This window comes from Mesoplodon mirus (genome assembly GCF_964341445.2).
Source record: "Mesoplodon mirus genome assembly, chromosome: 7".
Classification (NCBI taxonomy): Eukaryota; Metazoa; Chordata; class Mammalia; order Artiodactyla; family Ziphiidae; genus Mesoplodon; species Mesoplodon mirus.
This window is the reverse complement of record NC_138983.1, coordinates 80,043,746-80,058,540: the sequence shown is the minus strand read 5'-3', so window position 1 is coordinate 80,058,540 and position 14,795 is coordinate 80,043,746. Positions and strand designations below refer to the sequence as shown.

General features: G+C 54.2%; 1 pseudogene across 1 annotated transcript in view; it reads right to left on the bottom strand.

Annotated features, from left to right (window-relative positions):
• The window catches only part of LOC309808828 (centrosomal protein of 78 kDa-like), a 1,511,271-nt pseudogene that overhangs the window by 692,668 nt on the left and 803,808 nt on the right, over window positions 1–14,795 (bottom strand). The gene's annotated exons all lie outside the window — the stretch shown is intronic.

Here is a 14,795-nt window from a genome sequence, read left to right as displayed (position 1 = left end):
GGCTGCGCACCAAACTTTGCTGCTGGGAGACACTCGTGCTTACCTTGAGGCTCGGGGTCACGTTCACTTGGCACTTTAGCTAGGGCAAGCGTGGGATGAGCTCCTAGCAAGGCCCTGGAGACCACCTGGATTCGTAGGGGAAAACGCACTTTCTTCACTGAGGCATTCCTACAAGTGACCGGCAGACGGGTAACAGCAATGTCTTTCAGTCAGCCTTGAGGCCGCCACTACCTACCTTCCAAATGGGGAAAACGCTGCCTTTCTCCAGGCTTCTCAATTACAACCTGGCTCACCCAGCACATGCACCTCTCTTCCCTGACAACCCAAAGGAGACCCTTGGAACACAGTTCGGCCCTCTGCGATGAAACTTGTGGATGCAGTGTGTTCTGCCTGTGGTGAATGGCATAATCCTCTAAAAGGCCTCAGGAGGCCTAAGGTGACTTTGGATGTTCCAGATGCGTAGGAATGCTCAGGGTGAATCTCCACTTTCTTTCGGGCTGGACCTAAAGTCTAGTTTTCGGCATCACTTAGAGGGCCGTCGAGCAGGAGTCCCCAAACTGAATTGGAGCCCCGGTGGTTTCTTTCAGGGCAGCGTAGGTTTCCTCAACGTGGCAGACCCGCATGGAAAGAAAGGCTGCCGAGAACCGCGTTCCTGAGGCTGTTTCCAAGCTGTGGAACGCTCGCCATAGGAGAACAACTTAGTTCCCGGCCCCTCCAACTGCAGAGTGAGGGGTGTTCCCAGAGCTGTGTAGCCCTTGACTGTGCTCCGAAGGCTTTTTGGTACACAGTGTCCTTCCTTGGAGAGAAGTGCCCACGTGAGAGTCTTGAGCGCTGTGAGGCATACTAAAGCTAAAGCCGTCCATTGACGAAGACTTCCTGCAAAGTGGTGCACCCCTATCTCTGGTCGTGGGGAAAGGTGCACCTTACCTCGAGACTAGAGGTCCCATTGAGTTGGCACTCTAGCTACACTGTGCCCTGGGGTGAGCGCCCAGGAAGGAGTCGCAAGCACCTGGTTTCTTTTGGAAAATCTCACTGCTCGTCAGAGGCATCTGTGGCGTGAATAGTGTCCTGCTGGTGTGGTTTTCAGGCAGCTTGGAAGCTGCACCGAAGTTGCTCTCCAAAGGGGGAAAGTCGGGCTTCTCCCGCATGCTCCTGTTTCCAACGTGACCCCACAGCGCATTTACCGGCACTGTCGGACTGACGACTGGAGACTTTGAGCCACACTGGGCCTTTCTATGATCACACGTGTTTGGACGCGGCGTGCTTTGCATGCCATGAGTAGCGTTACCCGCTTAATGACTAAGTCAGGCCGAGGTGACTTCGGAGAGTCCAAATGCCTCCCAATTTTACCGGTTTTCCTGTATTTTCTGTCAGGCTGGACCTACAGTGTACCTTGGTCACAACAGAGAGATGACAGGTAAGACTTGCCAGGATGCACTTTAGGCTCAGGGTTTCTTTCCGTGCAGTTCAGGGGGCCTCCACAGAGGGAGAGCCACGTTGAGTGTAATACTGGCAGAAACGTTGTCCTGGGGCTGCCTTACAGCTGTAGAAATCAAGCTATGCAAGCGAGAAGCAGTTCATTGCCCTTCCCTCTGCATAGAAAGACTTGACCCCAACCGTCTGTGCTGTGTCATGTGGCTCGGAAAACACAAAGGGGACTCCCAGCACACACGCTCTCCCTCAGAAGGGAATTCATACGCGACTCTCTCAGGCCTACGGAAAGCCGTAGAGGAGTCAGGGTGCATGGAGGTGGCTGCGCACCAAACTTTGCTGCTGGGAGACACTCGTGCTTACCTTGAGGCTCGGGGTCACGTTCACTTGGCACTTTAGCTAGGGCAAGCGTGGGATGAGCTCCTAGCAAGGCCCTGGAGACCACCTGGATTCGTAGGGGAAAACGCACTTTCTTCACTGAGGCATTCCTACAAGTGACCGGCAGACGGGTAACAGCAATGTCTTTCAGTCAGCCTTGAGGCCGCCACTACCTACCTTCCAAATGGGGAAAACGCTGCCTTTCTCCAGGCTTCTCAATTACAACCTGGCTCACCCAGCACATGCACCTCTCTTCCCTGACAACCCAAAGGAGACCCTTGGAACACAGTTCGGCCCTCTGCGATGAAACTTGTGGATGCAGTGTGTTCTGCCTGTGGTGAATGGCATAATCCTCTAAAAGGCCTCAGGAGGCCTAAGGTGACTTTGGATGTTCCAGATGCGTAGGAATGCTCAGGGTGAATCTCCACTTTCTTTCGGGCTGGACCTAAAGTCTAGTTTTCGGCATCACTTAGAGGGCCGTCGAGCAGGAGTCGCCAAACTGAATTGGAGCCCCGGTGGTTTCTTTCAGGGCAGCGTAGGTTTCCTCAACGTGGCAGACCCGCATGGAAAGAAAGGCTGCCGAGAACCGCGTTCCTGAGGCTGTTTCCAAGCTGTGGAACGCTCGCCATAGGAGAACAACTTAGTTCCCGGCCCCTCCAACTGCAGAGTGAGGGGTGTTCCCAGAGCTGTGTAGCCCTTGACTGTGCTCCGAAGGCTTTTTGGTACACAGTGTCCTTCCTTGGAGAGAAGTGCCCACGTGAGAGTCTTGAGCGCTGTGAGGCATACTAAAGCTAAAGCCGTCCATTGACAAAGACTTCCTGCAAAGTGGTGCACCCCTATCTCTGGTCGTGGGGAAAGGTGCACCTTACCTCGAGACTAGAGGTCCCATTGAGTTGGCACTCTAGCTACACTGTGCCCTGGGGTGAGCGCCCAGGAAGGAGTCGCAAGCACCTGGTTTCTTTTGGAAAATCTCACTGCTCGTCAGAGGCATCTGTGGCGTGAATAGTGTCCTGCTGGTGTGGTTTTCAGGCAGCTTGGAAGCTGCACCGAAGTTGCTCTCCAAAGGGGGAAAGTCGGGCTTCTCCCGCATGCTCCTGTTTCCAACGTGACCCCACAGCGCATTTACCGGCACTGTCGGACTGACGACTGGAGACTTTGAGCCACACTGGGCCTTTCTATGATCACACGTGTTTGGACGCGGCGTGCTTTGCATGCCATGAGTAGCGTTACCCGCTTAATGACTAAGTCAGGCCGAGGTGACTTCGGAGAGTCCAAATGCCTCCCAATTTTACCGGTTTTCCTGTATTTTCTGTCAGGCTGGACCTACAGTGTACCTTGGTCACAACAGAGAGATGACAGGTAAGACTTGCCAGGATGCACTTTAGGCTCAGGGTTTCTTTCCGTGCAGTTCAGGGGGCCTCCACAGAGGGAGAGCCACGTTGAGTGTAATACTGGCAGAAACGTTGTCCTGGGGCTGCCTTACAGCTGTAGAAATCAAGCTATGCAAGCGAGAAGCAGTTCATTGCCCTTCCCTCTGCATAGAAAGACTTGACCCCAACCGTCTGTGCTGTGTCATGTGGCTCGGAAAACACAAAGGGGACTCCCAGCACACACGCTCTCCCTCAGAAGGGAATTCATACGCGACTCTCTCAGGCCTACGGAAAGCCGTAGAGGAGCCAGGGTGCATGGAGGTGGCTGCGCACCAAACTTTGCTGCTGGGAGACACTCGTGCTTACCTTGAGGCTCGGGGTCACGTTCACTTGGCACTTTAGCTAGGGCAAGCGTGGGATGAGCTCCTAGCAAGGCCCTGGAGACCACCTGGATTCGTAGGGGAAAACGCACTTTCTTCACTGAGGCATTCCTACAAGTGACCGGCAGACGGGTAACAGCAATGTCTTTCAGTCAGCCTTGAGGCCGCCACTACCTACCTTCCAAATGGGGAAAACGCTGCCTTTCTCCAGGCTTCTCAATTACAACCTGGCTCACCCAGCACATGCACCTCTCTTCCCTGACAACCCAAAGGAGACCCTTGGAACACAGTTCGGCCCTCTGCGATGAAACTTGTGGATGCAGTGTGTTCTGCCTGTGGTGAATGGCATAATCCTCTAAAAGGCCTCAGGAGGCCTAAGGTGACTTTGGATGTTCCAGATGCGTAGGAATGCTCAGGGTGAATCTCCACTTTCTTTCGGGCTGGACCTAAAGTCTAGTTTTCGGCATCACTTAGAGGGCCGTCGAGCAGGAGTCGCCAAACTGAATTGGAGCCCCGGTGGTTTCTTTCAGGGCAGCGTAGGTTTCCTCAACGTGGCAGACCCGCATGGAAAGAAAGGCTGCCGAGAACCGCGTTCCTGAGGCTGTTTCCAAGCTGTGGAACGCTCGCCATAGGAGAACAACTTAGTTCCCGGCCCCTCCAACTGCAGAGTGAGGGGTGTTCCCAGAGCTGTGTAGCCCTTGACTGTGCTCCGAAGGCTTTTTGGTACACAGTGTCCTTCCTTGGAGAGAAGTGCCCACGTGAGAGTCTTGAGCGCTGTGAGGCATACTAAAGCTAAAGCCGTCCATTGACGAAGACTTCCTGCAAAGTGGTGCACCCCTATCTCTGGTCGTGGGGAAAGGTGCACCTTACCTCGAGACTAGAGGTCCCATTGAGTTGGCACTCTAGCTACACTGTGCCCTGGGGTGAGCGCCCAGGAAGGAGTCGCAAGCACCTGGTTTCTTTTGGAAAATCTCACTGCTCGTCAGAGGCATCTGTGGCGTGAATAGTGTCCTGCTGGTGTGGTTTTCAGGCAGCTTGGAAGCTGCACCGAAGTTGCTCTCCAAAGGGGGAAAGTCGGGCTTCTCCCGCATGCTCCTGTTTCCAACGTGACCCCACAGCGCATTTACCGGCACTGTCGGACTGACGACTGGAGACTTTGAGCCACACTGGGCCTTTCTATGATCACACGTGTTTGGACGCGGCGTGCTTTGCATGCCATGAGTAGCGTTACCCGCTTAATGACTAAGTCAGGCCGAGGTGACTTCGGAGAGTCCAAATGCCTCCCAATTTTACCGGTTTTCCTGTATTTTCTGTCAGGCTGGACCTACAGTGTACCTTGGTCACAACAGAGAGATGACAGGTAAGACTTGCCAGGATGCACTTTAGGCTCAGGGTTTCTTTCCGTGCAGTTCAGGGGGCCTCCACAGAGGGAGAGCCACGTTGAGTGTAATACTGGCAGAAACGTTGTCCTGGGGCTGCCTTACAGCTGTAGAAATCAAGCTATGCAAGCGAGAAGCAGTTCATTGCCCTTCCCTCTGCATAGAAAGACTTGACCCCAACCGTCTGTGCTGTGTCATGTGGCTCGGAAAACACAAAGGGGACTCCCAGCACACACGCTCTCCCTCAGAAGGGAATTCATACGCGACTCTCTCAGGCCTACGGAAAGCCGTAGAGGAGCCAGGGTGCATGGAGGTGGCTGCGCACCAAACTTTGCTGCTGGGAGACACTCGTGCTTACCTTGAGGCTCGGGGTCACGTTCACTTGGCACTTTAGCTAGGGCAAGCGTGGGATGAGCTCCTAGCAAGGCCCTGGAGACCACCTGGATTCGTAGGGGAAAACGCACTTTCTTCACTGAGGCATTCCTACAAGTGACCGGCAGACGGGTAACAGCAATGTCTTTCAGTCAGCCTTGAGGCCGCCACTACCTACCTTCCAAATGGGGAAAACGCTGCCTTTCTCCAGGCTTCTCAATTACAACCTGGCTCACCCAGCACATGCACCTCTCTTCCCTGACAACCCAAAGGAGACCCTTGGAACACAGTTCGGCCCTCTGCGATGAAACTTGTGGATGCAGTGTGTTCTGCCTGTGGTGAATGGCATAATCCTCTAAAAGGCCTCAGGAGGCCTAAGGTGACTTTGGATGTTCCAGATGCGTAGGAATGCTCAGGGTGAATCTCCACTTTCTTTCGGGCTGGACCTAAAGTCTAGTTTTCGGCATCACTTAGAGGGCCGTCGAGCAGGAGTCCCCAAACTGAATTGGAGCCCCGGTGGTTTCTTTCAGGGCAGCGTAGGTTTCCTCAACGTGGCAGACCCGCATGGAAAGAAAGGCTGCCGAGAACCGCGTTCCTGAGGCTGTTTCCAAGCTGTGGAACGCTCGCCATAGGAGAACAACTTAGTTCCCGGCCCCTCCAACTGCAGAGTGAGGGGTGTTCCCAGAGCTGTGTAGCCCTTGACTGTGCTCCGAAGGCTTTTTGGTACACAGTGTCCTTCCTTGGAGAGAAGTGCCCACGTGAGAGTCTTGAGCGCTGTGAGGCATACTAAAGCTAAAGCCGTCCATTGACGAAGACTTCCTGCAAAGTGGTGCACCCCTATCTCTGGTCGTGGGGAAAGGTGCACCTTACCTCGAGACTAGAGGTCCCATTGAGTTGGCACTCTAGCTACACTGTGCCCTGGGGTGAGCGCCCAGGAAGGAGTCGCAAGCACCTGGTTTCTTTTGGAAAATCTCACTGCTCGTCAGAGGCATCTGTGGCGTGAATAGTGTCCTGCTGGTGTGGTTTTCAGGCAGCTTGGAAGCTGCACCGAAGTTGCTCTCCAAAGGGGGAAAGTCGGGCTTCTCCCGCATGCTCCTGTTTCCAACGTGACCCCACAGCGCATTTACCGGCACTGTCGGACTGACGACTGGAGACTTTGAGCCACACTGGGCCTTTCTATGATCACACGTGTTTGGACGCGGCGTGCTTTGCATGCCATGAGTAGCGTTACCCGCTTAATGACTAAGTCAGGCCGAGGTGACTTCGGAGAGTCCAAATGCCTCCCAATTTTACCGGTTTTCCTGTATTTTCTGTCAGGCTGGACCTACAGTGTACCTTGGTCACAACAGAGAGATGACAGGTAAGACTTGCCAGGATGCACTTTAGGCTCAGGGTTTCTTTCCGTGCAGTTCAGGGGGCCTCCACAGAGGGAGAGCCACGTTGAGTGTAATACTGGCAGAAACGTTGTCCTGGGGCTGCCTTACAGCTGTAGAAATCAAGCTATGCAAGCGAGAAGCAGTTCATTGCCCTTCCCTCTGCATAGAAAGACTTGACCCCAACCGTCTGTGCTGTGTCATGTGGCTCGGAAAACACAAAGGGGACTCCCAGCACACACGCTCTCCCTCAGAAGGGAATTCATACGCGACTCTCTCAGGCCTACGGAAAGCCGTAGAGGAGCCAGGGTGCATGGAGGTGGCTGCGCACCAAACTTTGCTGCTGGGAGACACTCGTGCTTACCTTGAGGCTCGGGGTCACGTTCACTTGGCACTTTAGCTAGGGCAAGCGTGGGATGAGCTCCTAGCAAGGCCCTGGAGACCACCTGGATTCGTAGGGGAAAACGCACTTTCTTCACTGAGGCATTCCTACAAGTGACCGGCAGACGGGTAACAGCAATGTCTTTCAGTCAGCCTTGAGGCCGCCACTACCTACCTTCCAAATGGGGAAAACGCTGCCTTTCTCCAGGCTTCTCAATTACAACCTGGCTCACCCAGCACATGCACCTCTCTTCCCTGACAACCCAAAGGAGACCCTTGGAACACAGTTCGGCCCTCTGCGATGAAACTTGTGGATGCAGTGTGTTCTGCCTGTGGTGAATGGCATAATCCTCTAAAAGGCCTCAGGAGGCCTAAGGTGACTTTGGATGTTCCAGATGCGTAGGAATGCTCAGGGTGAATCTCCACTTTCTTTCGGGCTGGACCTAAAGTCTAGTTTTCGGCATCACTTAGAGGGCCGTCGAGCAGGAGTCGCCAAACTGAATTGGAGCCCCGGTGGTTTCTTTCAGGGCAGCGTAGGTTTCCTCAACGTGGCAGACCCGCATGGAAAGAAAGGCTGCCGAGAACCGCGTTCCTGAGGCTGTTTCCAAGCTGTGGAACGCTCGCCATAGGAGAACAACTTAGTTCCCGGCCCCTCCAACTGCAGAGTGAGGGGTGTTCCCAGAGCTGTGTAGCCCTTGACTGTGCTCCGAAGGCTTTTTGGTACACAGTGTCCTTCCTTGGAGAGAAGTGCCCACGTGAGAGTCTTGAGCGCTGTGAGGCATACTAAAGCTAAAGCCGTCCATTGACGAAGACTTCCTGCAAAGTGGTGCACCCCTATCTCTGGTCGTGGGGAAAGGTGCACCTTACCTCGAGACTAGAGGTCCCATTGAGTTGGCACTCTAGCTACACTGTGCCCTGGGGTGAGCGCCCAGGAAGGAGTCGCAAGCACCTGGTTTCTTTTGGAAAATCTCACTGCTCGTCAGAGGCATCTGTGGCGTGAATAGTGTCCTGCTGGTGTGGTTTTCAGGCAGCTTGGAAGCTGCACCGAAGTTGCTCTCCAAAGGGGGAAAGTCGGGCTTCTCCCGCATGCTCCTGTTTCCAACGTGACCCCACAGCGCATTTACCGGCACTGTCGGACTGACGACTGGAGACTTTGAGCCACACTGGGCCTTTCTATGATCACACGTGTTTGGACGCGGCGTGCTTTGCATGCCATGAGTAGCGTTACCCGCTTAATGACTAAGTCAGGCCGAGGTGACTTCGGAGAGTCCAAATGCCTCCCAATTTTACCGGTTTTCCTGTATTTTCTGTCAGGCTGGACCTACAGTGTACCTTGGTCACAACAGAGAGATGACAGGTAAGACTTGCCAGGATGCACTTTAGGCTCAGGGTTTCTTTCCGTGCAGTTCAGGGGGCCTCCACAGAGGGAGAGCCACGTTGAGTGTAATACTGGCAGAAACGTTGTCCTGGGGCTGCCTTACAGCTGTAGAAATCAAGCTATGCAAGCGAGAAGCAGTTCATTGCCCTTCCCTCTGCATAGAAAGACTTGACCCCAACCGTCTGTGCTGTGTCATGTGGCTCGGAAAACACAAAGGGGACTCCCAGCACACACGCTCTCCCTCAGAAGGGAATTCATACGCGACTCTCTCAGGCCTACGGAAAGCCGTAGAGGAGCCAGGGTGCATGGAGGTGGCTGCGCACCAAACTTTGCTGCTGGGAGACACTCGTGCTTACCTTGAGGCTCGGGGTCACGTTCACTTGGCACTTTAGCTAGGGCAAGCGTGGGATGAGCTCCTAGCAAGGCCCTGGAGACCACCTGGATTCGTAGGGGAAAACGCACTTTCTTCACTGAGGCATTCCTACAAGTGACCGGCAGACGGGTAACAGCAATGTCTTTCAGTCAGCCTTGAGGCCGCCACTACCTACCTTCCAAATGGGGAAAACGCTGCCTTTCTCCAGGCTTCTCAATTACAACCTGGCTCACCCAGCACATGCACCTCTCTTCCCTGACAACCCAAAGGAGACCCTTGGAACACAGTTCGGCCCTCTGCGATGAAACTTGTGGATGCAGTGTGTTCTGCCTGTGGTGAATGGCATAATCCTCTAAAAGGCCTCAGGAGGCCTAAGGTGACTTTGGATGTTCCAGATGCGTAGGAATGCTCAGGGTGAATCTCCACTTTCTTTCGGGCTGGACCTAAAGTCTAGTTTTCGGCATCACTTAGAGGGCCGTCGAGCAGGAGTCGCCAAACTGAATTGGAGCCCCGGTGGTTTCTTTCAGGGCAGCGTAGGTTTCCTCAACGTGGCAGACCCGCATGGAAAGAAAGGCTGCCGAGAACCGCGTTCCTGAGGCTGTTTCCAAGCTGTGGAACGCTCGCCATAGGAGAACAACTTAGTTCCCGGCCCCTCCAACTGCAGAGTGAGGGGTGTTCCCAGAGCTGTGTAGCCCTTGACTGTGCTCCGAAGGCTTTTTGGTACACAGTGTCCTTCCTTGGAGAGAAGTGCCCACGTGAGAGTCTTGAGCGCTGTGAGGCATACTAAAGCTAAAGCCGTCCATTGACGAAGACTTCCTGCAAAGTGGTGCACCCCTATCTCTGGTCGTGGGGAAAGGTGCACCTTACCTCGAGACTAGAGGTCCCATTGAGTTGGCACTCTAGCTACACTGTGCCCTGGGGTGAGCGCCCAGGAAGGAGTCGCAAGCACCTGGTTTCTTTTGGAAAATCTCACTGCTCGTCAGAGGCATCTGTGGCGTGAATAGTGTCCTGCTGGTGTGGTTTTCAGGCAGCTTGGAAGCTGCACCGAAGTTGCTCTCCAAAGGGGGAAAGTCGGGCTTCTCCCGCATGCTCCTGTTTCCAACGTGACCCCACAGCGCATTTACCGGCACTGTCGGACTGACGACTGGAGACTTTGAGCCACACTGGGCCTTTCTATGATCACACGTGTTTGGACGCGGCGTGCTTTGCATGCCATGAGTAGCGTTACCCGCTTAATGACTAAGTCAGGCCGAGGTGACTTCGGAGAGTCCAAATGCCTCCCAATTTTACCGGTTTTCCTGTATTTTCTGTCAGGCTGGACCTACAGTGTACCTTGGTCACAACAGAGAGATGACAGGTAAGACTTGCCAGGATGCACTTTAGGCTCAGGGTTTCTTTCCGTGCAGTTCAGGGGGCCTCCACAGAGGGAGAGCCACGTTGAGTGTAATACTGGCAGAAACGTTGTCCTGGGGCTGCCTTACAGCTGTAGAAATCAAGCTATGCAAGCGAGAAGCAGTTCATTGCCCTTCCCTCTGCATAGAAAGACTTGACCCCAACCGTCTGTGCTGTGTCATGTGGCTCGGAAAACACAAAGGGGACTCCCAGCACACACGCTCTCCCTCAGAAGGGAATTCATACGCGACTCTCTCAGGCCTACGGAAAGCCGTAGAGGAGCCAGGGTGCATGGAGGTGGCTGCGCACCAAACTTTGCTGCTGGGAGACACTTGTGCTTACCTTGAGGCTCGGGGTCACGTTCACTTGGCACTTTAGCTAGGGCAAGCGTGGGATGAGCTCCTAGCAAGGCCCTGGAGACCACCTGGATTCGTAGGGGAAAACGCACTTTCTTCACTGAGGCATTCCTACAAGTGACCGGCAGACGGGTAACAGCAATGTCTTTCAGTCAGCCTTGAGGCCGCCACTACCTACCTTCCAAATGGGGAAAACGCTGCCTTTCTCCAGGCTTCTCAATTACAACCTGGCTCACCCAGCACATGCACCTCTCTTCCCTGACAACCCAAAGGAGACCCTTGGAACACAGTTCGGCCCTCTGCGATGAAACTTGTGGATGCAGTGTGTTCTGCCTGTGGTGAATGGCATAATCCTCTAAAAGGCCTCAGGAGGCCTAAGGTGACTTTGGATGTTCCAGATGCGTAGGAATGCTCAGGGTGAATCTCCACTTTCTTTCGGGCTGGACCTAAAGTCTAGTTTTCGGCATCACTTAGAGGGCCGTCGAGCAGGAGTCCCCAAACTGAATTGGAGCCCCGGTGGTTTCTTTCAGGGCAGCGTAGGTTTCCTCAACGTGGCAGACCCGCATGGAAAGAAAGGCTGCCGAGAACCGCGTTCCTGAGGCTGTTTCCAAGCTGTGGAACGCTCGCCATAGGAGAACAACTTAGTTCCCGGCCCCTCCAACTGCAGAGTGAGGGGTGTTCCCAGAGCTGTGTAGCCCTTGACTGTGCTCCGAAGGCTTTTTGGTACACAGTGTCCTTCCTTGGAGAGAAGTGCCCACGTGAGAGTCTTGAGCGCTGTGAGGCATACTAAAGCTAAAGCCGTCCATTGACGAAGACTTCCTGCAAAGTGGTGCACCCCTATCTCTGGTCGTGGGGAAAGGTGCACCTTACCTCGAGACTAGAGGTCCCATTGAGTTGGCACTCTAGCTACACTGTGCCCTGGGGTGAGCGCCCAGGAAGGAGTCGCAAGCACCTGGTTTCTTTTGGAAAATCTCACTGCTCGTCAGAGGCATCTGTGGCGTGAATAGTGTCCTGCTGGTGTGGTTTTCAGGCAGCTTGGAAGCTGCACCGATGTTGCTCTCCAAAGGGGGAAAGTCGGGCTTCTCCCGCATGCTCCTGTTTCCAACGTGACCCCACAGCGCATTTACCGGCACTGTCGGACTGACGACTGGAGACTTTGAGCCACACTGGGCCTTTCTATGATCACACGTGTTTGGACGCGGCGTGCTTTGCATGCCATGAGTAGCGTTACCCGCTTAATGACTAAGTCAGGCCGAGGTGACTTCGGAGAGTCCAAATGCCTCCCAATTTTACCGGTTTTCCTGTATTTTCTGTCAGGCTGGACCTACAGTGTACCTTGGTCACAACAGAGAGATGACAGGTAAGACTTGCCAGGATGCACTTTAGGCTCAGGGTTTCTTTCCGTGCAGTTCAGGGGGCCTCCACAGAGGGAGAGCCACGTTGAGTGTAATACTGGCAGAAACGTTGTCCTGGGGCTGCCTTACAGCTGTAGAAATCAAGCTATGCAAGCGAGAAGCAGTTCATTGCCCTTCCCTCTGCATAGAAAGACTTGACCCCAACCGTCTGTGCTGTGTCATGTGGCTCGGAAAACACAAAGGGGACTCCCAGCACACACGCTCTCCCTCAGAAGGGAATTCATACGCGACTCTCTCAGGCCTACGGAAAGCCGTAGAGGAGCCAGGGTGCATGGAGGTGGCTGCGCACCAAACTTTGCTGCTGGGAGACACTCGTGCTTACCTTGAGGCTCGGGGTCACGTTCACTTGGCACTTTAGCTAGGGCAAGCGTGGGATGAGCTCCTAGCAAGGCCCTGGAGACCACCTGGATTCGTAGGGGAAAACGCACTTTCTTCACTGAGGCATTCCTACAAGTGACCGGCAGACGGGTAACAGCAATGTCTTTCAGTCAGCCTTGAGGCCGCCACTACCTACCTTCCAAATGGGGAAAACGCTGCCTTTCTCCAGGCTTCTCAATTACAACCTGGCTCACCCAGCACATGCACCTCTCTTCCCTGACAACCCAAAGGAGACCCTTGGAACACAGTTCGGCCCTCTGCGATGAAACTTGTGGATGCAGTGTGTTCTGCCTGTGGTGAATGGCATAATCCTCTAAAAGGCCTCAGGAGGCCTAAGGTGACTTTGGATGTTCCAGATGCGTAGGAATGCTCAGGGTGAATCTCCACTTTCTTTCGGGCTGGACCTAAAGTCTAGTTTTCGGCATCACTTAGAGGGCCGTCGAGCAGGAGTCGCCAAACTGAATTGGAGCCCCGGTGGTTTCTTTCAGGGCAGCGTAGGTTTCCTCAACGTGGCAGACCCGCATGGAAAGAAAGGCTGCCGAGAACCGCGTTCCTGAGGCTGTTTCCAAGCTGTGGAACGCTCGCCATAGGAGAACAACTTAGTTCCCGGCCCCTCCAACTGCAGAGTGAGGGGTGTTCCCAGAGCTGTGTAGCCCTTGACTGTGCTCCGAAGGCTTTTTGGTACACAGTGTCCTTCCTTGGAGAGAAGTGCCCACGTGAGAGTCTTGAGCGCTGTGAGGCATACTAAAGCTAAAGCCGTCCATTGACGAAGACTTCCTGCAAAGTGGTGCACCCCTATCTCTGGTCGTGGGGAAAGGTGCACCTTACCTCGAGACTAGAGGTCCCATTGAGTTGGCACTCTAGCTACACTGTGCCCTGGGGTGAGCGCCCAGGAAGGAGTCGCAAGCACCTGGTTTCTTTTGGAAAATCTCACTGCTCGTCAGAGGCATCTGTGGCGTGAATAGTGTCCTGCTGGTGTGGTTTTCAGGCAGCTTGGAAGCTGCACCGAAGTTGCTCTCCAAAGGGGGAAAGTCGGGCTTCTCCCGCATGCTCCTGTTTCCAACGTGACCCCACAGCGCATTTACCGGCACTGTCGGACTGACGACTGGAGACTTTGAGCCACACTGGGCCTTTCTATGATCACACGTGTTTGGACGCGGCGTGCTTTGCATGCCATGAGTAGCGTTACCCGCTTAATGACTAAGTCAGGCCGAGGTGACTTCGGAGAGTCCAAATGCCTCCCAATTTTACCGGTTTTCCTGTATTTTCTGTCAGGCTGGACCTACAGTGTACCTTGGTCACAACAGAGAGATGACAGGTAAGACTTGCCAGGATGCACTTTAGGCTCAGGGTTTCTTTCCGTGCAGTTCAGGGGGCCTCCACAGAGGGAGAGCCACGTTGAGTGTAATACTGGCAGAAACGTTGTCCTGGGGCTGCCTTACAGCTGTAGAAATCAAGCTATGCAAGCGAGAAGCAGTTCATTGCCCTTCCCTCTGCATAGAAAGACTTGACCCCAACCGTCTGTGCTGTGTCATGTGGCTCGGAAAACACAAAGGGGACTCCCAGCACACACGCTCTCCCTCAGAAGGGAATTCATACGCGACTCTCTCAGGCCTACGGAAAGCCGTAGAGGAGCCAGGGTGCATGGAGGTGGCTGCGCACCAAACTTTGCTGCTGGGAGACACTCGTGCTTACCTTGAGGCTCGGGGTCACGTTCACTTGGCACTTTAGCTAGGGCAAGCGTGGGATGAGCTCCTAGCAAGGCCCTGGAGACCACCTGGATTCGTAGGGGAAAACGCACTTTCTTCACTGAGGCATTCCTACAAGTGACCGGCAGACGGGTAACAGCAATGTCTTTCAGTCAGCCTTGAGGCCGCCACTACCTACCTTCCAAATGGGGAAAACGCTGCCTTTCTCCAGGCTTCTCAATTACAACCTGGCTCACCCAGCACATGCACCTCTCTTCCCTGACAACCCAAAGGAGACCCTTGGAACACAGTTCGGCCCTCTGCGATGAAACTTGTGGATGCAGTGTGTTCTGCCTGTGGTGAATGGCATAATCCTCTAAAAGGCCTCAGGAGGCCTAAGGTGACTTTGGATGTTCCAGATGCGTAGGAATGCTCAGGGTGAATCTCCACTTTCTTTCGGGCTGGACCTAAAGTCTAGTTTTCGGCATCACTTAGAGGGCCGTCGAGCAGGAGTCGCCAAACTGAATTGGAGCCCCGGTGGTTTCTTTCAGGGCAGCGTAGGTTTCCTCAACGTGGCAGACCCGCATGGAAAGAAAGGCTGCCGAGAACCGCGTTCCTGAGGCTGTTTCCAAGCTGTGGAACGCTCGCCATAGGAGAACAACTTAGTTCCCGGCCCCTCCAACTGCAGAGTGAGGGGTGTTCCCAGAGCTGTGTAGCCCTTGACTGTGCTCCGAAGGCTTTTTGGTACACA